Source organism: Cyprinus carpio, chromosome B6 (genome assembly GCF_018340385.1).
Source record: "Cyprinus carpio isolate SPL01 chromosome B6, ASM1834038v1, whole genome shotgun sequence".
In the NCBI taxonomy this organism is placed as follows: Eukaryota; Metazoa; Chordata; class Actinopteri; order Cypriniformes; family Cyprinidae; genus Cyprinus; species Cyprinus carpio.
The window spans coordinates 8173401-8197099 of record NC_056602.1 but is presented as its reverse complement, the minus strand read 5'-3'; the positions used below and the strand labels follow the sequence as shown (position 1 = coordinate 8197099).

At 39.2% G+C, this 23699-nt stretch overlaps 1 pseudogene; it reads left to right on the top strand.

Annotated features, from left to right (window-relative positions):
* Window positions 1–9: 9 nt before the first annotated feature.
* Window positions 10–23699, top strand: part of LOC122137595 — a 37900-nt pseudogene continuing 14210 nt past the window's right edge.

Below are 23699 nucleotides of genomic sequence, written 5' to 3'. Positions count from 1 at the left end.
ACTGTCAATCCGATAAGGGCGGGGACAAACACACTTCGCGGCCATGTTGAAATTGCACTGACAGTTACTCCTTTGGAAAATCTCTGAACTCACAAAACATTGCGAAAAATTCGTTAAAGGAGTTTTACAGAAACACAGTTTCAGTCAGACTGGCGTCCCCTCGAGTGTTTCCTTCATTCCCATGAAATTCCTTGATCCAGGAAATGGATCAGGATGAAAGGCAGAGAAAATTAGAGGCCGGACGAGCAAAGGTAACGTTAAGTGCTAACATTAGCAGAGTAACTTTACGTTGGCTAGTTGTGAATTTGAATATTGTTTAGTTATTCTTTATATCTGTAATTATTTGAACTATCGTATTTATTTAGGTGTTTTTTCTTGCTTTTATTTGAGAAGTACTTGTATTCCGGAAAGAAACAGATGTCACAGTCACTCCATTGTTCTTGGTGCACAATGTCTTATTAAAAAACTTTTTTTGTATAAGGAACTACTTCGCCGACTCAATTTGTCAGTGTATATGTGCCTGACCTTCTCATAATTCAGTGTGCGGAGTATTTTTTTTTTAAATTAATTTCATGCAACCGTCATAATGGACAAAATGAGGAGTGTAACTTAACGTTACGTCGTTCATTTCCACTGGTTCTCAAAATCAGAACGATCTTCTTCAGCTGGAAAGTTTGAGAAATTTTTTTTTTTTTTTTTTTTTTTTATATATATGTAGCGTTGGGTATTTGTTTGATTTAAGTTTAAATTTGGGGGTAAATGAGTGTTGGCTTTGCGGTTAAAAAAAAAAAAACTTATGTTGCAAATAGTTATATTTGCTGAGGGGAATGTGATACAGCTCTGTCTCTAGGCAGGATCAGTGCAGCTCACAGGTATCTACAGTAACGTTATATATTTAGCTCAAGAGAGCTTTCACGGGAACTGCTCTTTATCCGCAATGAGAGGAATCAGGAATAAAGTGGCATCTTTTCGTTTGTTAGGTGTTTCTTTACCTTCCTCCTTTTAAAGGACAAGCGCTTCAAATTATGTGAACAATACGATATTTGATAGATTCATTTACTGAATACTTTCTCACTGTTGGATGATGATATTCAGTCCACAGAAGAAAACTGCTTGTTATTTATAAAGAGACCTGCAGGAGGCACCACACGATTGAAACATAAACATTGCAGTATGAATTTCAGGATTCATTAAATATAAATGTGTAGCCGTTTAATCACCCCAATGTTGTTTTAATCATATATAGTATTTATTTTATGTGGACCACACAAAAGTTTACTTTTATTGTACAAATAAAAAAAAAAAGTCCTCTGTCGTCCCTTTGCCTTAGCAACTTTTTTTTTTTGTCACTATCAAGATTATAGTTTCCATTTAAAATTATTAATTTAATATTTTTCTATAATAGATTTATCTCTAATTTGAACCAAACTAGAGTATTAAGTCGCTCTCGGAATTTCAACAAATCCTCATCTAAATCATGCACTTGCTCTGAGTCACTGGATCCATTCTTGTCAAACCCTGAATTTCATCTTGTAACTTCAGCCACATGAAATGCATTAATGTTCAAGCATCTAACATTAGTTCATGGGATACGTCTGTATTGTTGATAGTTAGTTGTTAGGTTAATTTAGCTTAAAGATTAACCTGTTCTAGAGTGGCTAGCTTGTTGCCATGGTTGTTGTTAACTGGTCGGCAATCAACTGTCTGCACATAGCACAGCTTTGGTAACTTCAGATGTTTTTTTAAAGTCAACATATTTTAATTTATATTTAATAAATAAGATCACAACAACATTTTAGTGACCACTGAATGCTTAAGCCTGAGTATTATATGTAAGTGGCTTTTCTAGATCCTGTTTGTGGCTTATGGTCCCCCAGGCTCTTCTCATAACATCTTATGTGATTTGACAGTCAGTGGGCGAAACACAAACTGATTCCCTACATGTTTATGAAAGCAGGTCAGATGTAATGCAGAGGAATAGCCTGCTCTCTTGTGTGTGTGTGTGTGAGTGTGTGTGTGTGTTTTCAGGTGTATTCGTACTCTGATCTGGGTTTGGGGGTTATACCAGAGAGCAGCTTCACGTTAGGTCACAGTATGCATGTATATGTGAAAGGTTTACGTTGTATTCGCTCCTCCTCTTCATTTTTCTCTCTTCATTTAGTTTTCAGTGGGTTCTGCAGAGCACATCATTTCAATTTGGTGGTCTTAATGTTTTCATAGACCTGCCCAGGAATCATATGGTGTTCTGTTTGGTTGATGGATTGCTGTCATGTGACTAATTTAACAGCCTTAGGGGTTATGCTGATGTTTGTTCATAGAAGTACCATTGTCATATTTGGTTTAGCAGGGCTCATTTGAGCTTGCTTTTAATCTGGAATAAGCTTCAAAGGCAGCTGTGAGAATCAATCTCTTGCAGAATTGTGCTGTTTTAAGCCTCAACACATTTTCATTATTGATCAGGGATTATCCAAAAAAAAAAGAAGATGATGATTATTATAAAAAAAATAAACAACCCATCTTTATATACATCATCTTTAACCAACCTTTTTTCTGTCTTCTTACATACATTTTATGGACTAAACCGATCCTTGAGATGAAGATGAATTTGCCTTAATTTTGTTTATTTTGTATAAAATGTCAGTCGTGCTGGAGATGTGTCTGTTTGTCTGTTGACAGGGCTTATGTTTAAAGCCCAGCACAATGCTGATTCTGTGTACCTGCTATCTCATCCTGATGTACGTTTTCCTCTACCTGTCTCTCAACCTCTGGCGCAGCTTGCTAACTTTAGACAGCGCCAGGCAAAAAACAAAAGTTCGAACACGCAGAAAAAGACGCCGAAGAGGAAGGGCCAGACTGTCCAAACGGAAGAACAGTCCGTGCAAGAGCGCCACCTAGAGGAACCGCAGACAGATGATTGTCATGGAGAGATCAACAAGGAACCCTCAGAGGTTTGCTTTTAATTTTAAAGGGGCTATATGTTAGAATTTTCATGTCTTAATCACTTTTTTTGTCAATGTGGGAACAATTTGTAATTTATTTCCTGGGTTGTTTATGAAAGCCTGTAGATTAATTTTTATTTCAAGGAGTCGGGATGTTTTTGCCAGGAATATCAAAATGATGGATTTTACATGTGTGTCTGAGAGCCTCATGTATCAAATGCTTATACAATGTTTAGATTAATGCTAAAATAGCTATTCTTTATTGGAAGGTCAATATATCATACAAAGAAAGGGGATTAATTCAAACTATAGTCTCATAGCCAGGTCTATATAGTCTGTAGTCTCAAGTATACTTTATGATAAAACTATCACAACAGTGTAATTTTAATTACGCTACCTCATCTATCAACATGATGCGGGTGAATTGCAGAGCTTGTGTAAACATACACACTGCTATGATCAGATGCTTTCTTAACCACTGTTTTCTCACTGCTATTATTTTAGTTTTTTACTTTATTTAGGAAAAATTACAGTACATATTTACATATTAATCTAAGCATCACTCTTATCAGTGGGGATGGTATCTGGATGTTCATTAACTGTGTATCAATGTTTTCAACTTTTTACTTGGGCCCTGTCCACACGAACGCGGTTATTTAAAACCACAGCTTTTTCTACACGGTTTTCCTGTTCGTCAGGAAACGCAGCACCAGGTCACTGAAACAGAACATTTTTGAAAACGTCTGCCAGGGCGAAGAAGGAAAAACTCTGCTTATAAAAATACCTGTGTACATGTGGACATGGCCTTAGAAAAAGTAAAATTCACTTCACCATGAATACAGCAAACTGAATCACATTCAGTTTATTGTAGTTACATGTGCACCAGTATGAGAATGAGCAAAAAAATTGCTGGATGCAGTTTACCTAATGGCCAACAAGGGTTTCTGAATTCTACATACATCCCTTTTGAAGTGTTTCTTAAACTGACAAAAATGTTTCTTTGTTACAGAAGATGTAATACAAAGCAAGCGCAAAGACAATTCACTTGACTTGTATTTTAAGGCCATATTATTAAGGATCACATTTTTATTTGAGATAAAAAAAACTTGATTTATGTTAAATATTTCCAAACCTAAAACTTGCTACCCAGTGATGTTCATTGAAACTAAACTGCTAATATCAAGCAAAAAAACTTTTGTAGTTTTCTGACACCAGTCAGATGCAACAGTACCAGTGATGCAATAAGAATAAAGCAGTATAGATGCTTTTTTATCTTAAAGCCAGATAAAATTTTTTAGTTTTTATTAAGGTTCCTGATCTCTAAAACGGTTTTATTTATAACGGTTCTAGAAATGTAGAAAATTGTTATTATATACCAAAATATGGCGCACACATTTTTATTAGCATTTTTATGATATGGCCTCTTTAAGAAGTGGGTCAGTTTACGCTTTCACTTCATTGACTTTGAGTGCTTGGATTTTTGTTTGTGACATTTTTCTAAAGGGCATAATGTCTATAATCACTAATGTACAATATCCATTTCCAGTCATTTGAGTTTCATTTGAGATTTTCAACTGAACATTGAAAAACTTCTTTTACATGTTATTTAGACATTAAGCCTGCAGTCTTGCATGCAAATAGCATGTGCACACCAATACAGAAAATTTCAAATCTATAGCATGTATATTTGTGTCCCCCATCTGAAAATAGGTCAGTTAGCTAGCATAACATGGCTAAGGGCAATGTAGTCATGGTAACTGTAGAAAGTATGAATGTTTGTCTGAACGTTTAGGCATCACTCAGACCTGATGGCACAGACAGCAGTGTTCCAGAGATCCATCAGTGCAGCAGTGTGGATGATGAAACTGATTCCCAGGAACAGATGTCCTCCTCTGGGTCTCTGGCAGAGTCAGAGCTGCCTGATCAGGCAGAGGACGAACTTGCAGAAATGATTATAGTTGCACATACTGGCAAAGAACAACTGCAGGTAAACCTTTACCCTTTAAGTCAGTGGTTCCCAACCACATTCCTGGAGGTCCCCCAACACTGAACATTTTGCATCTCTCCGTTCTCTAAAACACCCAATTCAGGTCTTGGAGTCTCTTCTAATGAGCTGATGATCTGAATCAGGTGTGTTTGATTAAGGTGACATGGAAAACATGCAGTGTTGGGGGGCATCCAGGAACATGGTTGGGAACCACTGCTTTAAGTAACACACAAAATTGCAGTTATATTTTTCCATTTCTTTCATGCATGCATTTTTGGTACATTTTCTGCCCATCCATGAGATCAGAAGCACAACATGCACATTAGCCCAAAAAACACAACAATGTTTATTTTTGTTTGGCAATAATCGTGTGTGTATGTATGTTAATGTATACATTTAGATTTTTATATATATATTATATATATATATATATATATATATATATATATATATATATATATATATATATATATATATATATATATATATTATATATATAATATAATATAATATAATATTTTTTTCTTTAAACACAAATAAACACAACACATACAAAAATAATAATTTTTTCTTTAAACTGCAGTAATCCCAGCTCTGTGGAGACCATGTCTAACACTCTTTTCTCAGATGATGTTGTATTGAAAGATTCAGTTGAAATTTGAAGTGCATGTCTGTGCAGCAATGTTTTTTCATGATACAGCCATTATCCTGAAATAGAACAGAGAAACATTCTCTCCAAACTGGGTTACATCTGTCCGTTTGAATGGATTCATTTGTAGTCATGGTTATGCACAAATCTAGAAACCTAAGGCAGAGTTCTGCTTTCTGGAGCGTAGTGTTTACCATAATTGGTTTGCTTGAATTTTAGAGAATTCATTTTTAAAGCCTTGTGATGGTGCAGAGGGAAAGGAACAACCAATTAAATTTCATGGATGAGGTTAAATGTATGTGTTCATTCCACTCACGGATTTAAGGATTATGATTTCTTGTTCCAGGAAGCCTAGATTTTTAGGTGTCAAAAAGTGTTATTCTGTATAATGTAACTCGTTGGCTAGAGTCCAATTTAAAAATATTGTAGTTGTGAATGTTATTTACAGAAACTTAAAGCATTCTGTTGGAATTACTTAATTCTTCACACAGCAATTACAGGCTGCAATAGTGAAACGGAATGAGATCATATCACAGCTTAGTAAGAACCTGCAGGTGGCGCTGCAGAGCAGAGAACAGGTGCAGCTGGAGGCACAGCAGCTTACTGGTCAGATTCAAGCACTACAACAGCAACTACAGCAGGTAAAGTTCATACATTTATTAAAAAAGAAAACTTTCTCAATCCTGCCTCTAGTTCTCGGCACGTATTGATTCAAACAGACCCTATTTAATTTAAATGGAGTACTTTATAACATAGTGATTGTCAGATTTGTGATCTTGAGAATGTTTAATGTTTGATTTGGAAAGCCCAAAACAGAAAAAATGCTGGGCTCTGTTAGACATGAAAAATGATGACTTCTGCTAACAATACCCCAAATCCTCTGAATATGGACAGTCTGAAATGTCTTGGTTTCCTTAATGGCCAAATGAACAAAACCTGTTAGTTCTTAGTCCCCAATTTGCAACTAAATAAGTCTAAATGAATGAAATGTAATACTACTTGCAGGCTAAAGAATATCTATGTAGCAAACGTCAAGGGTGTGTGGATCTGACCCAGGCTGTTCAGAATCAGCTGCATGTACAATTGGAGGAGTCGCAACAGGTTAGGACACAAGGCTTTTTAACGGTTAAGCTTGTTATTTGAAGCAAAATATGCACTTTTGTTTCATCAACTTGTATTTATTCCATTTGTTTTATAGATGACCAAGGAACAACAGTGCCTCTTGGCCCAAAAAGAAACTGAGATCACAGACCTGCAACAGAAACTGTGTGCCATGGAAAAATCCCTCTCTAAGCTTCAACATGCCTTTACCCAGAGAAGTGCTGATCAAAAAGATCTAAGACTTGATGAACATGGTGGTTTAGATTTATCCGCTATGAGCTCCCTGTTCCTGGACAACGGTCCTGACTCAAACTCTGAAGCTTTAATGCAAAGTCTTAGAGCTGAGTTAGAGGAAGAACGTAAGAACAGCCAGCGAGCTCAAGAACAAGTAGAAGCATTTCAGAAGAGGGTACAGAGTCTGGAGAATGAGAAGACCCTAATGGAAGCTCATCTGGCTGCTGTTAATGAAACACAAGCCCAGGAAGCCCAGAAATATAAAGCAGAGAAAGATGAACTGAACCAAGAAATGGCTAGACTAGATAACCTTGTGAAGGAGCTTCAAAATCATCTACACGAAGAGGAGGAGACAGGACGACATGTGCGTTCCAAATATGAAGCCGATATTTCCAATTATGATCTCAGGCTTCAGACTCTGGAGGAGGAAAGGGAATTGAATGTAGCCCAGCTAACCGAAGCTCATGAGGCTGCCCTTAGTCGCCTGCAAAAGGAGCACTCTGATGAAATCCGTCGCATCCAGGAGCTGCTAAACGAGGCTCAAAGTCAAGATACTAATTCTCATCATAGTGTTTCCAAAGACTTTGGTGCAGATTTACCCTGGAACAAAGTCTCCAAAGAACATTACAATGAAGAGACGGCCACTGAGAATGCTGTCAGAGACAACTATAGTTTTGACATCTCTGCAGGGGGTTTCCAGGATGTTCTTATGGAGCGTTACTTGGCCTCCGAAGGCCCTCAAGAAAGCTCATCAATTGAAGGAAGTGTAGAGGAACGTAGCCTGATGGAAACCTCGGAGACGTTTAGGTTTGAGCTAGACACTGAGGTCATATTTCATGCTTCAGATGTCCCTAACAATGCCACATCTGATCAGTCTGAGCCAGAACTCTCTGTTGTTCATGGCATTGAAGTGCACCAACCTGATGAAATGTCCTTCACTGATGCCCATTGGGAAAATTCAACCTCAGTCGTTGAAGAGCTGAATGAGAGCTCAGGCACTATGGACTTGGCTAAAGAGCTTCTGATCCAGCAGTGCCGAGACCTGTCAGAGCAGTTAGAAGAGCGGGAACGGCAGCTTGAGGTTCTTCAAGAGGAGGTTCGGCAGTCTGCCGAGGAGGTTGAGGAGGCACGGGAGCGTTGGAGCAAAGCTTCGGAGGAGCTGGAGGAGGCTAAGTGGGACTTGGAGATGGAACGTGAGAAAAGAATTCAGTATGAGGAAATTATAAGCCAAAAAAAATGCATGAAGAAGACAATCTCAAAAAACACACTGAGTCACCTGCAGATCTGGAAACAGATGCAGCTTCAGGACGATGAAAGATTAATGCCTGACAACACTGATTCCAATAAAACCTCAATCCTTTTATTTAGAGAGGAGATGTTAAAGGAACTAAGGGAGGAAAAATGCCCAATTGGTGCTAAAGCTCAAATGTCAGGAGCAGCTAGTGAAGGATGTCCATGAACAGAAAGCAAACTCAAGATTCTGTAAATAGTGAGCCTTCCTCTTTGAAAGCTCAGAGAGATGAATTTCTACTTCAGCTGGAGCAACGAAAAGAAAAACAAGCTACTTCAGTGCTGCTTGGTCAAAGGACCTTGCAGGTGGACCAAGCCAGTAGTGAGCTTCAACAGCTCAAAGCTGAAGTAGAGGAGAAGGTTAGACAGTTGAAGAACTTAGAGAAAGAGAAGACAGACCTTGAGTCTAAACTAGTGTGCCTTAAAGAGAACCTCACCAATATGGAAGAGGAGAAATCTACCCTTGAAAGACGTCTCCAAGCTTTGGAGGACCAAGCAAAGAGCATGGAGAAGGTTCTTGAATCAGAACTGAAGAACTTTGAGGTTTAAAACTTAATTGCTTTTTTGAAATATAGCATACTTAATGCATAAGCTCTAGTATAAAGTATAATGAGAATGAACAAATGCATACATTTGTGTACTCTGTTTTCAGAATGTCAAAAACTGGAGTATTTTATGTATATGACACACAAATGTGGTCCTCCAAGTAACTCGTATCTTTCTCTCTAGCACCAAATTGAATCAAAGGATGCAGAGCTCAAGGAATTCAAGGAAGCACAAGAGAAGGCAGAAGAGGAATACATGGAGAAGGAGAGTGCCTTAATGAAAGAACTCATCATAGTCAAACAGGATCTGGAAGAAAGACAGAAGCAACATGAGGAGGAGAAGAAAATTCTGGAAGAGAAACACCAGAAAGAGGTGAGAACCAGGTTGTGACAGTGACTGTGGGAGAATGTCCATTTAAAAGGATAACAAGTGAAAAAGACACATTGAGTGAATATAACTGAAAAGTTGTGTAATTAAGTGGTTGAAAGGAGTTACATGAAATTGTGCATACTGTACATAACAGTTGATATCTCACCTCCAGGTTAAATACTTGAATGTACGTTTTGAACGTGAACTTTCTGAGCAGTCTGCTCGTCTGGAAGATGAGCAGAAGAGACAGATAAGCATGATTAAACAGGTTAAACAAACTATTACTTAACTTTATTTACCCTAGCAATGTGACCTCAACATCTATATGGATCATATGTATCTCTTAATTCTTTCAAATCTTTGTCCTAGGTCTATGAACGAGAACACGAGAGGGAGCTGACACAGCTGGCTGCCCAACATAGTGAGGAAATTGGCAGACTTAATGATGAGCTCTCCAGGGAACTGCAAGACGGCCTGGAGGCTGCACACCAGGCTGAGCTACTCCAAACACAAGTACTTGTTTGATCTCAGGATTTTTATTTGGGTCTTGGGGTATGTTATGGAATGTAATGCTGACATGCTGCTCTATATATATATATATAGATATATATATATATATATATATATATATATATAAAAGAAAGGAATTAATAATTTTACTCGACAAGGATGCATTAAATTGATCAAAAGTGAAAGTAATTTAAGATGTTTAAAAAGATTTCTATTTCAAATATATCCCATTCTTTTGAACTTTCTATTCATTAACAATCTGAAAAAATGTATAGATAAATGTAAAAGATATATTTTTAAAATATATTAAAATGGAAAACTGATATCTTATTTTGTTGTGATATTTTACAATTTTTACACAAATAAATGCTACCTTGGTAAACATAAAAGGTTTTCAAAAGCATTTAAAAAAAAAAATCTTACAGACCCAAAACTTTTGAAGAGTAGCATTTTTAATAGCCTAAAAAAAAGGGAATGCAGCATTGCAATGGTGTTTTTAAAATATTTACATAAATATTCACATGTTTTGCTACTTAAAATAGTAATATTAGATACATTCTAATTGAAAAAAAAAAACAAACAATGCATATGTTCCCCGTTGAAGTGTAATACGCACCAATTAATGGTATTACCCTCATGTAAATTAACATCATGGAAATGTAAATGCCTTTTTCTTGGGCAGTTGCCTACGTCTCTACAGCAGCTAGCACAGGAGCTCAGCAGCTGGCTATGACCACTGTGTCTGACAAGAAGTATGTGTGCTGCATTCCTAATAGCAGTACAGCAATGTGCCATTCTAAACATACCCATTTTTTAACTGCTTTTCTTTAGTTTCGCCCTAACCACAATTCCACAGTCATGTTTGTTGGTTTTACTCTTAATAATCAGAGCCAGCACAACCTGGAGCTTGAAGCCTTGCGGCTGAGTTTGACAAACTTGCACACTGCTCAGCTGGAGCTTTCTCAAACCAACATGCAGAAAGATAAGGAAGGGGCCCTCAGTGAGCTGCAGACAATGTTACGAGAGAAATGGGCACAGGAAAGCGCCATGCTGCAGACACGCCAACAGTTTGAGCTGCAGCGAATCCGTGAGCAGAGCCAAGAGCAGGAGCAACGAAACCAAAGAGTGCACCAGCAAGAGATTGGTGAGGGTTTGGTTTGTAGTATAATATCAAAATGTTATTCTTTGTAGTATTTCTTTAGTACTGTGGGAATGCAGTAGGATGTGTGTTTGCTAAAAGTATGTGTGTTTTTTTTTTTTTTGTTGAATATGTTCTTTCACTGTTTAGATAATCTGAATCAGGATTGGGAGAGGAGAGCTTTGGAACAGAAGAGCTCAGTGGAGCAGTTGCAGGCCTGTAAACTAGAGGTGAATATTTTTTTTTTTTTTTTCCAAAAGACAAACATCTTGACCCACTGAGATATTGTGGCTTGCCAAGAACAAGGTGTGAAACAGATTTGTGCAGTGAGGTGTTTTCTTTTCTCCATAGGCTCTAAAGGCAGAGTGGCTCTTGGAGTCTGAGAAGGTCAAGACAGAACTTCAAAGTCAATTAAATGATGTCCAACATAAACTTAGTGAGACCCAGGCGGCCCTTACTGAGGCTGAAGTAGCTTTCTCAGAGACACAGGGTAGGCTAGAAGACCTGCAGCATTCCAGAGATCAAGACATTAAGAATCTGGAAAAAGAGCTCAACCAGGCCTTGACTGACAGAGATGCTGCTGCACGTGAGTGTCATTTAAAACAATTGTGTGAACTAAGCCATATTGACAGTGATACAGTTTTGCTGGTCCAGTTTTTGTGGGTATTTGGAACTGGCTTGTTTGGAATGTTTGTTTCAGAACCCAGTGGTCTTTCTCCCTTAGTTTGATTTAAGCATTTGCGAACACACCGTAACAAGTGGGTTCGATATCACCTGAATGACTAGGCTTGGCTCAATTGAAAACTTTGGAGTATTTCAGTTGTGGTGAAAAGCCTTGCAGCCCAAATGCATTTTGAACCAAACCAAGAAAAAAACCCAAACATTGCAACGACTGAAGCAAACAATCAACAGGTCTGAAATTCCCGAAATTCCCATCCCTTGCTTTTCAGGTGCAGTTGAGGAGTTTGGTTGCATGTCACAAGGTGGCTCTGCAAGAGCAACTGGAGCGTTCTCGAGCCCTGGAGCAGAGAGAAAAAAAGAGTTGAAGCAAGAGGGTACCATGCACGTGGTATTTATTGCAAAAAAATTGCAATGCAAATGTTTTATTTTTATTTGTACTGAGGCAAGGTCTTTGTGAAAGGTTTGAGCGTCTGCAGTCAGAAAAGGTGGAACTGAAGACCAGTTCAGAACAGGAGATCTCAAACCTCTGGTCCCAGCTGGAGAGCATGAGAACCAACAGACAGGAGCTTGGAGGCAGGCTGGGCTATTTTCCTTAAAACCATTTTCTGTTTTTGAACATCTCTGTGGGCTTAGACTGCTGTATTGTCTTACTCATTTATTATTTATAATAAAACCAGTTTTATTTCCTCTGAATTGATGTTTGTTTTCAGCAAAGTTCCTATTATTTAGTGATGATGTGGACTACAATGATCTGTAATTCTTTCTCTATAGAGCTGAAAGAGCAGTTGCTTGCACGCTCATCGCGGGTTGATGACATTGAGCGACTAAAACAAGAATTCACTCAGCAGCGGCAGGAAATCAAAGAGCAGAATGAGATCGAGCTGGAAAACCTCCGCACCTATTTCGAGCAGAGACTCTGGGTCACCGAAGAGAGTCATCGGGAAGAAATCGCACTCCTGCAGCTACGCCTTGTAGAGAGAGCCCTGGAGGACTCTGTGCTCAAGACTGGAGATGCAAGGTTTTGCTTGGATCTCCTGTTTCTGGGGTTATAGACCTGTGTTAAGGCCCAGGACTATATTTTTAGTGTCATTAGTGATGCTGTAATTTAAAATTTTGCTTTGTGCTTGCATTTACATCATTATACAATTGAGGATCATATGTCCCATTTTTACCTGATACACCTGGTCTGATCACCTCGGATTGTTATCCGTATCAGATGTAACATTGGCACTTGTATCCTAAGCAGTGTAGGTGAGGAATAATACAGCTCCAGTAATTCATCCTGTAGTAGAATTGACCAAACCAGGGCCCACGGTCCAAACATTCCTTTATGATTTGGCCCACCATGCCATGTCACATTTGTGTTTTTTCCATTGAAATGTAGAAAATGTTAGTAAACTTAATTCAAACATCAAAAAAGGCCTGACATTTATTTTTCAGCCAAAGCGAGTGCATAGAGTTAAACAAATAGTTTGTGTTTGTTAATACTAGAGTCATTTGTAACACAATGTTGTTTTTGTAGCTTTCTTTCAGAAGGGAAGAGTGATGATGACATGAATGATGCTATGGAAGAGATCACAAGACAGCTAGAGAAACACAAGGTAAACTGACCATTTTATTATTATTATAAACACTTCATAAAATCAAATTTACCCATAATTTACTTAATGTTACAGCAGTTCACATTATTTCCAAATAAAGGTCTTCCTAATCTTTCAGCAATTTCAACTGACCAGTTTATTAGTATTATAAAAAGTTAGGAACAAGCTGATTCATGTATGTGTTCTTTGCAAGTACTATAACCTGTGTTGGTGTGTTTGCAGGAGGAGCTGGATTCCCTGCGGCTGCAGTTAGAGGAGAGACACCAGCAGGAACTGGAGCAGCTGCGGTCCAGCATGGCTCTGACTTATAAAGAAGAACTACTCCAGGCTCGCACTGAGCTCACTGACCGATACTACAAAGACATTGACCAGTTCAACACCAAACATGCTCATGAACTAGAACAGCTCCGTGCCAAACTCTCTGACAACCATATCAAAGGTAAAGCTTTGTTGAGTGTGTTCCAAGCTTCTTCTTTTTTTTTTAACATCCTAGCAAACGTATTTTAAATTTTAAAATATTTATTTTAAAAAACATTTAATTGCAATTATTTCACAATATTACTGTTTGTTTTTCTGTATTTTTAATTAATAAATGCAGCATTGGTATCTTTAAAAACAACCTCAAAATTAATATATAAAAATATGTATTATAAAAAGTTTTCTTCTCTCTCATCAGAAATAAACAAGATACGCCTACAGTTGCACAGGATGTAGCGAGGCAGGTGGAGGCTGAGCTGAAGGAGAGGAGTCAAGAGCATCAGACCAAGGTGACCCAGTTGGAAAACCCAGCTATCTCAGCTCTCCTTAATGCACTCAGAGGAACTGGAGAAAGTGGTAGCACAACACCGAGATCAGCTCAGACAGATGGAGGAGACAGTAAGTGTGTTCATTACAGCAGGTCTTTATACTTGGTACAAAAGGGCTTTGGTGAATATTGTTGCCAAAGGCTGGTACCAAGCACTGTCATGTGTCATGGAAGTAGTGGTCATGCTGTAGACCGATGAAACTCGTGCTGATTTTTGTGGAGACCCTTTAGCAATACTGTAGCGTTATCAGTATCAAAGGTATCTTTATGAATAAGGTTCTTTTTATTGAGCACTGTGTTCTTTTTCTGTTAAAGCATCAGAAAGATGCTGCTGAAGAGTTAAGGGTACGTCTTGAGGAGGCGCAGAAGGCAGAGAGGAATCGTGTGAGTGAGGAGTTCACTAAAGAGCATGCCCAGCTGAGGAAGCAACTCCAAATTCAGGCTAAACAGTGCTTGGCATCGCAGGGAGAAGAGCTTCAGCGATCTGCCCTGAAAGAGAAAGAGGAGTTGGAGCAGAGGCTTCTGGAGGTTCAAAAACTCCTTGATGTGGAAAAGGAGAAGCTTTCCAAGCACTGCCGAGAAGAGTCTGGAGTGTGAAGAGAGCCCTCAGGTGGTAGTGTTGAAGCAGAAAACTCCAGGCTCAATACGACAGGGAGATGTCCACGAAGCGAAGAGTGCCATGGCAGCAGAGGTGAAAGAGCTGAATGCTCTACTTCAGGATCAGATGGAGAGCAAGCTACAAGAGGCCCTCTGCAGGTCAGAAACTGCATTACACTAAAACCACAAACATGTTAATATCATTGGCAAATGTGATCCAGAGGAGCTTAAAAGTTAAACCTCAAGACCTGTTACTATTATCTATACTCCTTAATATTGGAGAAACTTTTTTTTTTTTTTTTTTTTAAACAGCAGTCTAGTTGGTGCTAACGGTTTCTTGTGCAATAAAAATTATTTTGTCAGAACAATGTACAACAAAATGGAGAATGAATGGAGTAAATGTGCTCATTATCATCTGTATGTCATATGTAGGCACCAAGAAGAGCAGAAACAAATGGAAGATAAGTTGACCCTTCAAAGAGATGCTGCCCTGGTCAACAGAAAGAACAGCATGCTGTGGAGCTGCAGGCCCAGAAAACACTCCTGGACCAGCAAGTTGCACAATTAGAGCGTCTTGAAAAGGAGTGTCAGGAACTCAAAATACTCCACCGGGAAGAACTGGAATCCCTGAGGACTAATCACAAAACGGCCTTAGAGACCTTGGAGATGGAGCTTACAAATAAACACAAGGTAGAGCTCGACAGATTGGAGGCGGTCCTTCAGGAGACCAACCTGGCACAGCTTGAAGCTCAAGAGGCAGAGCTTCAGGCACGACACAAGCAGGAAAGGGAGGAGCTTGAGGAGAGGCTGTTGGCAAATATGGATACACTGGAGAGCACCGTACTTGAAAGAAATCCAGGCAGTACGGGATGAGAAGGAAAGAGAACTGCGTGACCTCGTAGAACACTATACTGAAGAGATTGAGAGGGTGAGAAAGGAGGAACAAACTATCAGAGAGGACCTCAGAAGTGAGCTTGCTAAGGTCCATATGGATAAATTCAGCGCAATGGCAGCAGAACTGAATCAAGCCCATCAGGTAAGCACAGTAATGGAGGGATGTTTTTTTGGAGCAAGTTAGTTTATTGGAAAATTTATTGCAGGAGCAACATCTAGTGTGTTACCTTGCTCATGCAGGTGGAGATCTCTGAAGTGGTCTCCTCTCAGAGGGCTGCTCTGGAGGATGTGCATCGATCTGCTTTGGAAGCTCTTCAGCAGCAAGTAGTTGCTTTAGAGAAGCAGCATGGTGCTGCCCTTGTGGAGGATCTTGGATCTTGCTGCTGCAAAGGAAAAGCAACACTGGCAACAACTGGATGTGCTGGCTACTCAAACATCAGCAACAGTTACAGGTATGTTTTCAGGAGGACACAAACAAAGTGAAAAAGTGTGAAAGAGAAGTGAAATGTGCCATTTTCATTTAGATATGTTCAGCCTTTAGCATAGATAAAGTAGTCTTGTATTTCAACTGTAAGAAGATAAGAGCCTCTTTCATTAACTCTCCTCTCTATCTCAGGAGTTAAAAGGAGTGTCTGCCAGGGAGCTGGAGGCTTTGCGTAGGGAATTAGAGGAAGAAGCATCAAGGCAACGCCTCCATTTCCTGGAAGAGGCCGAGCTTCTCCAAGTGCAAGTCTGAGGAGCTTCTGCAGCAGACAATTGCACAGTTAAAGGTGAGAGGGGGAGCTGTTTATTTTAAAGTAGCTATATTCTACACTCCCATTTCCCATAAAAAGTGAAAGTGTGTTGGTCAAAGTTTCTTGCAACTAAAATGTCCCCCACTTCCGCAAGATCCAATTTCGACATCTGAATTATATGTACAGTCACAGTGTTGATATATTAACAGGTAAGTGCATGTGCCCTGGTTTGTTTAATTAAATAAAGAGGGGGATACGATGTCAGCTTAACATTGTGATGTCTGTCAGCCATCGGTGATCGCTCTAGGGAAAAATGTAGTTCTTTGGGGACCAACCAGGTGGCTAGTTCTGATAACTGATTTCTTATAACTATCCAATGCAAAACAGTCCCTTTTAATAGACTATCTAACTGTAAACACTGACACCAAATTAGGCTTAAGAAAGAGTATAGCTTGTTCTATAGCCCTGCTTTTTTAGCCTGTTGCGTAGCTTGCTTCTCTCCAACTAATTGTATAAGTATTCGTTCCTCACATTTAATTTAACTTGTAAAACTTGCTTTTTATATTTTTTTTCTTTTTTTTTCAATTTGTATATGTTGTCATTATTGTTGTGACGTAATGTTTAGTATATGAACATTTGCGTATATGCTACTCTAGACATGGCTATGAACAATAGCTAAGCTTATTGGGGGAGGGATTTAACATCTGGAGCAGGGGGACGGTCCACTTCTAAGCTCAAATTAATACTAATCCCCACCCTGTGCTGTACATTATATCCTCCATCAATCATAGTAAACTTTTTCTCTAGATCGGATGCTGTTGGACATTTATGTTTGACCTTGTAGAGCTGTCCTCTGTCAGCAAAGGGGCTTTCTGAGGTTTACACTGGTTTGAGGTTGTCAGTTGGCCTCTTTCCCATTGGGGCATTAGAGAGGTCCTCTCTCAGTATTAATCCTACCGATGGGAGGAAGTATAGGGTCACGTGAGTGATGACTGGCTGATTGAGGATTTGAGGTTTGTGTGGGGGTCAATTTGCTTTTTTTTTTTTTTTTTTTTTGTGATTAAATCAATGATCTCTAATTCTTTATGGAAATCACTGGGTAAGTTCTGATCTCACCATGTGGCCTATGTCTGTTTGGAGGTGAGAATGTAAATCTGAGAAGAGGTTGTCAATTGCTTCTCATACCTATTTGTATGTGCGTCTTTCAGGAGGAGAGTGACCCAGGAAAAAGCTGATCGCTCTTGAGGGACGCTGGAAAAGACTTTAAGACAGCAACACGAGCAAACGTGAGTCTTGCCTACAGTGACAAGATGAGCCAACCTCAATGCGCAACTACAAAAGTTGGATACTGTAGTTTTCAACAGGTACCAACACAATCACTTGGTCAACTTGCCATACACGCTACAGCAAATGAGAACAGTCACCTCAGTGTAACAAACTTGAATATTTCATTTAACCTTTGCTTCAAGTATTTGGTATTATTTGAAATCTTTTACTACTGACGACAAAAACAATAAGTACTAGAAGATAGGCTTGGCAGTTTTTGAAGTTTTACACTGTTCATTTAATTCTCTAAAGCCTGGAATACACTAATAGAGGTTTTGGTATCTGTAGAGATTTTTTGTATTTGTATTTTTTTGTACCAATTTGCAGTCTAGATGAGTCCGACGCTAGTTTCCATTTTAGTTCACCCAAATAGGAAAATTCTGTCATTAGTACTCGCCCCATCAATGTCGTTCCAAACCCGTAAGACCTTCGTTCCTCTTCGTTAAAACAAATTAAGATATTTTTTGGAGAAATCCGAGAGCTTTCTGATCCCTGAAAGAGAAGATTGGTTGAATAAAGTCCTTATTTTAAATTTCTTTGCGCGCACAAAAATATTCTCATCGCTTCATAAAATTAAAGTTTGAATCATTGTCACGTGGACTGTTTTAACAATGTTGTCTTACTACCTTTCTGAGCCCTTGAACATTGTACATGTAGTTGCATTGCTGTCTGTGTGCAGCTCTCAGATTTCGTCAAAATATCTTCATTTTGTGTTACAAAGATGAACAAAGGTGTTACTGGTTTGAATGACATGAAAGACGCAATATCGCATTCATTATTGCCTGAGGTATTGCCTTCGATTAATGAAACACGATATTGCTTAGCTTGTCAGTGAACTATGGCACTATATTCACAGAACCGGCTTTTACTGATGAGATGAGCGCATGATAATCGCATTCGATTATTGGCACCAGCCCTAGATGCTGGTGTACATAAGAAGTGGTGGGTGGGAATGGTAACGGTAACAAAAGGCCTAGCTGTAAGCTTTGGTAGAGCTGTTGTTGTATGGTTACATCTTTGCATGCCTTTTGGCAGATGAAAAAACACCACACATTCTTACAGGAGCCTTATTTAAATGCACGCTACAATTGTCTGATCTGCTTTTTCTGCTGTTTTCCCCCACCTCTTTTTGGCTTGGAAAAAAAATCCTTCAGACTCAAAACAAAGCTGTAGAACTGCGGGGTGCCGTCCACAGACAGACATGTGTTCTGTTTACTTTTGGCAAAGCTTATTTTATGAGGCTTCTAGAAGTTAACCTCTTCCCTATTTGTAGTTGCATTGACACTTCTTGAGCAAATGTTTTACGCTTTTTCTGCCTGTGTGATGACTGGTTTCCTGTTTGTGGCATCTATTCTGCCTCTTCCTCAGCTGGCGTACGGAGGTTGAGCGGGCTGAAGGTGGAGCTAGAAGTCAATCTGGCCAGATGTGTACCAACGCTGGAGACGCTCCTGCAAACGCAGAGAACCGGGATAAACCCAGGAGGGAGACAATCTACTAGCCATGCGCCTAGCAGGACCTCAACAATGGCCAAACGCAAAGGTCAGCTGACCCTGCAGGGATCAGAAATAGTGATTTTGTGGCACTAACCGACTCATACTTGAGGTTGTATCATTAAAAACTTTTGATTTTTCCGCCACCCTCACTCCCCCCGTCAACAAGACCTGTCGAAAAGCAGTGACAAACTAAAGCGGAATGCGCATAGACATGCTATCTGAATCACTATGGCAACGAGAAGATCACATCATCCACAAAGTTGGGGGTTTTGTGTGTCAGGTGGTCGGGGCGGGAGACAAAATGCCCATCTCTTGGAGAGCCACAAGTAGCAGTGATCACATGAAGATTGGTAAGGTTTCTGTTAGTCTGCTGAATGAGATCTATACTGATCACACCCACTATTAAAAAGTGCTCAAATCTTTAATAATATAAACTGTAATAAAAAATGTGTATATAAAATGTTTTAAAAGGGATAGTTCGACCAAAAGTTAAAATTGTCATCATTTACTCACCTGTTCCACTGGTTATCCTGTACTCGTTTCTTATCTTCTGTTTGTTGGTTCAACTAGAAGGAGTTTTGGAAGACTGTTGGTAACCCAGTTGCCTGGAGCCATGGACATTCCCATAGTATTTTTTTTTTTTTTTTTTCAGGTTCTGGGGAGGTTTAGGGGCGACCGTGAAGGATGACCAAAATTAATGTTTTGTGTTGAATTAACGCACTTTAATGATGGCAAATATTGAAAAGTTGCTAAAACATTCTTTTTACACATCTTTGTAAAACTACTTTTTTGGAACTAATATAAAGGACGCTTTGGCCGATTATGTTCTAAATTATGGGTAATATTTTTAAGTTGACTTTCCACAGACAGATCTGGAACAATTAATTAATTTTTTTTTCTTTTCCAGGAGAGGTGATTGGGTAGTGTAGACAGGAGGCTGAGTTGTAGTGTGTGGCTTCGGCTGTGGACGAGGGGTTGGATATGTCTCAGAGGCTGTTGTGATGAGTGTGTTCTCTGGGCCGGAGGGAGAGATGGAGGTCGAAGGTTGAAGAGCGCATGCGGGTGCCTGTACACGGTCTGCTCACGTACTGTGGATAAAACTAGCTGGAGCTGCTCTCAGAATCCTCACAGCAGGTGCCAACACAACACACACCCTGACCATCCACTACTGTCAGTACTTTGTGTCTCAAAGAACAGCATTTATAGTATTAATTTATATTTTATTGAGTGTAAATAGTATAAAATTACTTGCTAGTCGTAGTAGTATTTATGCTGTTTACTTTATTGCAAAACATAAAAAATAACCCATATCATTCTATAGACCCCTTAATCACTTACGTCACTGTGACGTCACCGCTCTAGCTGGAGGCAAAACATAAGGAAGAACTCATAGCAGGCGCGTTAAAGTTTGAGGTTTTGACTTTAAAATGTCGTCTTGTTGTTTTTTTGGCTGCCAGAATAGAAGGAACAGCGCTTTTGGTTCAAAACTAAAGTTTCACTGATCCCGGCTGACATTCCTTCACAGAAATCAAGAAGACACCAGGGCTGAATGCAATACTAGACTAGACAGAGACGATCATAAATAATGCCTGCGGTTTGCAGTGTGCACACTTTATATTAGGTAAAAATAATCTATGCATATGTACTGTAAAAAAAGGCTCTTTATCTAGCATAAATCAAAGCAAGTTTTATGTTTTATAGGTGAAAAGTCACAACCTTCAGCTGCACTGGCTAGCTTAAATGTTAAACAAACATACAGCGATAGATGTGTGTGCCATCCTTTGAATGGTCTCTTAAAATAATCCACATTGCTAATCATAGTTAGCCCAGCGATAGGTTACATTAGACAATAAGCCTTGACAAAATTTCCCAAACCACCCGAAAGTAATTCATATGTTGTCTAGGAAATATCCAAAACCTGGTTAAAATGTTTCAAATGAGAACGATACAAGAACTACACCAGGCTTAGCTAAAAATAAATTAATTAATTAATTAGGCTACTATAATGTTATCCACTCGTCATTATATTTTGGTCAGTGAACTGAGTGATCAACTGAATTAATTGATAAATGTATGCTAACTCCCACTTTTTTTATTATTATTTTTTTTGTCACGGTCCCGCAGAGTCAGTGACTGTACATATTCGGACAGTTCCGAACCTTCTTCTGCATCCATGTTTAATAAATCCCTCCTAAAACGTGCTAGTTTACGCTTGTCAATATTGCGTCCCGACCACTCTAAAACTAAAGTAAACAGTTGAGAAAAAACACACACTCGCCTTAGAATTACAAGAAACAATAAATAAAATGAGGTTTTATTTGTTAGCAATTGTGTTTTTATCTTTTAACTTTTTTCCTTCTAATCCATATGTTTGTTCCTTTCTCTCTCTCTCCCTGTTATTTTCTGCTGTAGTTGGAGCAGATGTGTGGTCTTCAGGCCATGCTAAAATGAGCTGTTCAGGAGAGCGGAGGCAGGAGGCTGGAGCCGCCTCTGCTGTTTCAAAGCACAGGCAGAGAGTAGAACTCTCAGCTCCGGGAGCAGCTGGATCATGAGGCTAATCTGAAGAGCCAGCTAGTTGTGCTGGAAAGCTGCACAAGGCCGGGAAGGTCAGAATATCTATATATGCTGTTGTCCATTGTATTTACTTCTTTCTCTGACATCGGGCACTTACCTCATTTGGTGTGTCCTGTGTGCATTTTACATGTGTGTGGCTCTAGGTCTGATGTGGAAGGCTATGTAGCTGAGAAAGCAGCTGAGGAGTGCACTTCCCAGCAGAAGGAAACGCAGCAGCAGCGCTCTGGCAGAGAAGCTGGAGAGCACACGCGTCCAACCTGCAGCAGCTCAGTGAAAAATCATAATTCTCCCTCCCAAGCGCCAGAGAGAAGCCCTCACGGCTGGCCTCGGAGACACTGAGAAGGGTGAGAGAAAAAGGGTTTAGGGGCTTGATTTAAGCTGATATGCTTTTAGTTTAATTCTCAGATTGAATTACATAACATGCAATTACATAACATTAGTTTTGTCATTCGTGCATGCCAAACAGTCATGTACTTCTTAAAGATGGACTCGTTGCTTTGCACACAGAGGTGCAGGGGGTGTAAGGATATGTATCATCTTGCATAATATCATAATTATAGTATTAACAAAATGCAAACTGACAATTTAGGTGCATGAATTGGGCTAAACCAAAATGTGCAAAATGAGTTTAATGAATGATTAAATGACTGAATGAATGGCGTTTTAGTTTCACATTTAATTAGTAAAATCATTTTAATTAATGAAATTATACAAAGAATATATTCATATTAAGAAAAAAAGAATCCCATAGGATTATTCATGCAGTTGTAAATGCAATTCAGGCCACTTTTAAATTACATTAAACAGTCTGTGTACCACACTTCAGGTGTATCTTCTGTTCCACTTCTACAGTGCAAAGATGAATTTTGTTATTTGTTTAGTACAGTTGATTTGTTTTATTATTCTATTTGGTTTTGCCATAAATTATTAATATTATATAAAATCTCACTGAAGGAAATCATTTAAAATTAAATATTGCCTTGTAGTGGAAAACTTCATTCTGCTGTGAACTAACGCTTCATAGTCTGCAACATTTTCACGGTGGCTGTTCTCAAACAATATTAAGGTACCAACACTAAGAAGCTACTTAGCCGATAGCTCAGGTGTGTCGACTATTTTGAAAATACAAAGAGGCACCTCAATACCCCTAACCACGGAGTAAAATTTGAAGTGCTTGTATTCAGAGGAGACATGTTTTCAATCCTAAATTCTCTGCCATACATGAAACTGGTGCAGAGGAAGAGCTGGTTGTGATATAATCTCTCTGACAGTAACCAAATGTTGAGTTAAAGAGTATTCATGTACAGTTTGACACCAGTAAAACTAATTCCTGATGAGTTTCCGTTTATTTTTTGTAGGAACGTTTTAATGGCTATATCGCACTTTATCCTGTGATATTTTTTGATTGTGACATACCAAGTTTAAAGTTCCAAATACCCATTGAAGACTCTTATAGCGATGTTCTTTGCGCAATTTTTTATCTTCTTGATCCAGTTTGCTGTGCTTTATTTGTGCATTGAGAACGCACAAATGATCCAGAGCTCCTGTGCATGTTTGCATCTTAATTTGCATTTGCAGTTTGTGTGTTTTGTTGACATGGACTCTGCAGTTGCGTATTGATTTTATTCATTGGTTCTTCTGGGCTCTGTGCAGCTCTGCTAGCGGAGACTGAGCGTCTGGGGCAGGAGTGTGTGGAGGCGTGCAGCGGCAGGCGGAGAAGAACTGCGTGGTTTGGCTGCCTCGGCCTGTAGATGCTGGAGCAGGCCTTGAGGAGCAGGAGCATTTCATGCGCATCAGCTGGAGGAACATCAGCACGCCTGCATCGAAATATTCATCGTGAAGCAAACATATTGATGCTCTGGGAGCAAACAGCTCAAACATAACCGCAGTTCATAGATGGGAGTGTTTCCAGTAGCTTATTCAAGGTCTGAAATTCAGCAACAGAAAAAGTGAATGTAAGCTTGTGGAAATAAATGGCTCCCTGCCTTTTTTCCTTATGTACAGGAACAAGCAGTGAGCCGAGCATGAGAGAGATGAATTCCAGCAGGAAATAAAGAATCTAGAAGATCACTTTCAGCACAACCATCTAAAGTACACACAGGAGGGGACAGCAAGGGTCAGAGGGTAAGGGTCCATGTCTAGAACTTTAGATGGCGCGCTTGTTTTAAACAGACTGACACCCTTTTTGTGACTTGGATAAACTGTGAAGAGTATGTGAGCAGAATGAAGTG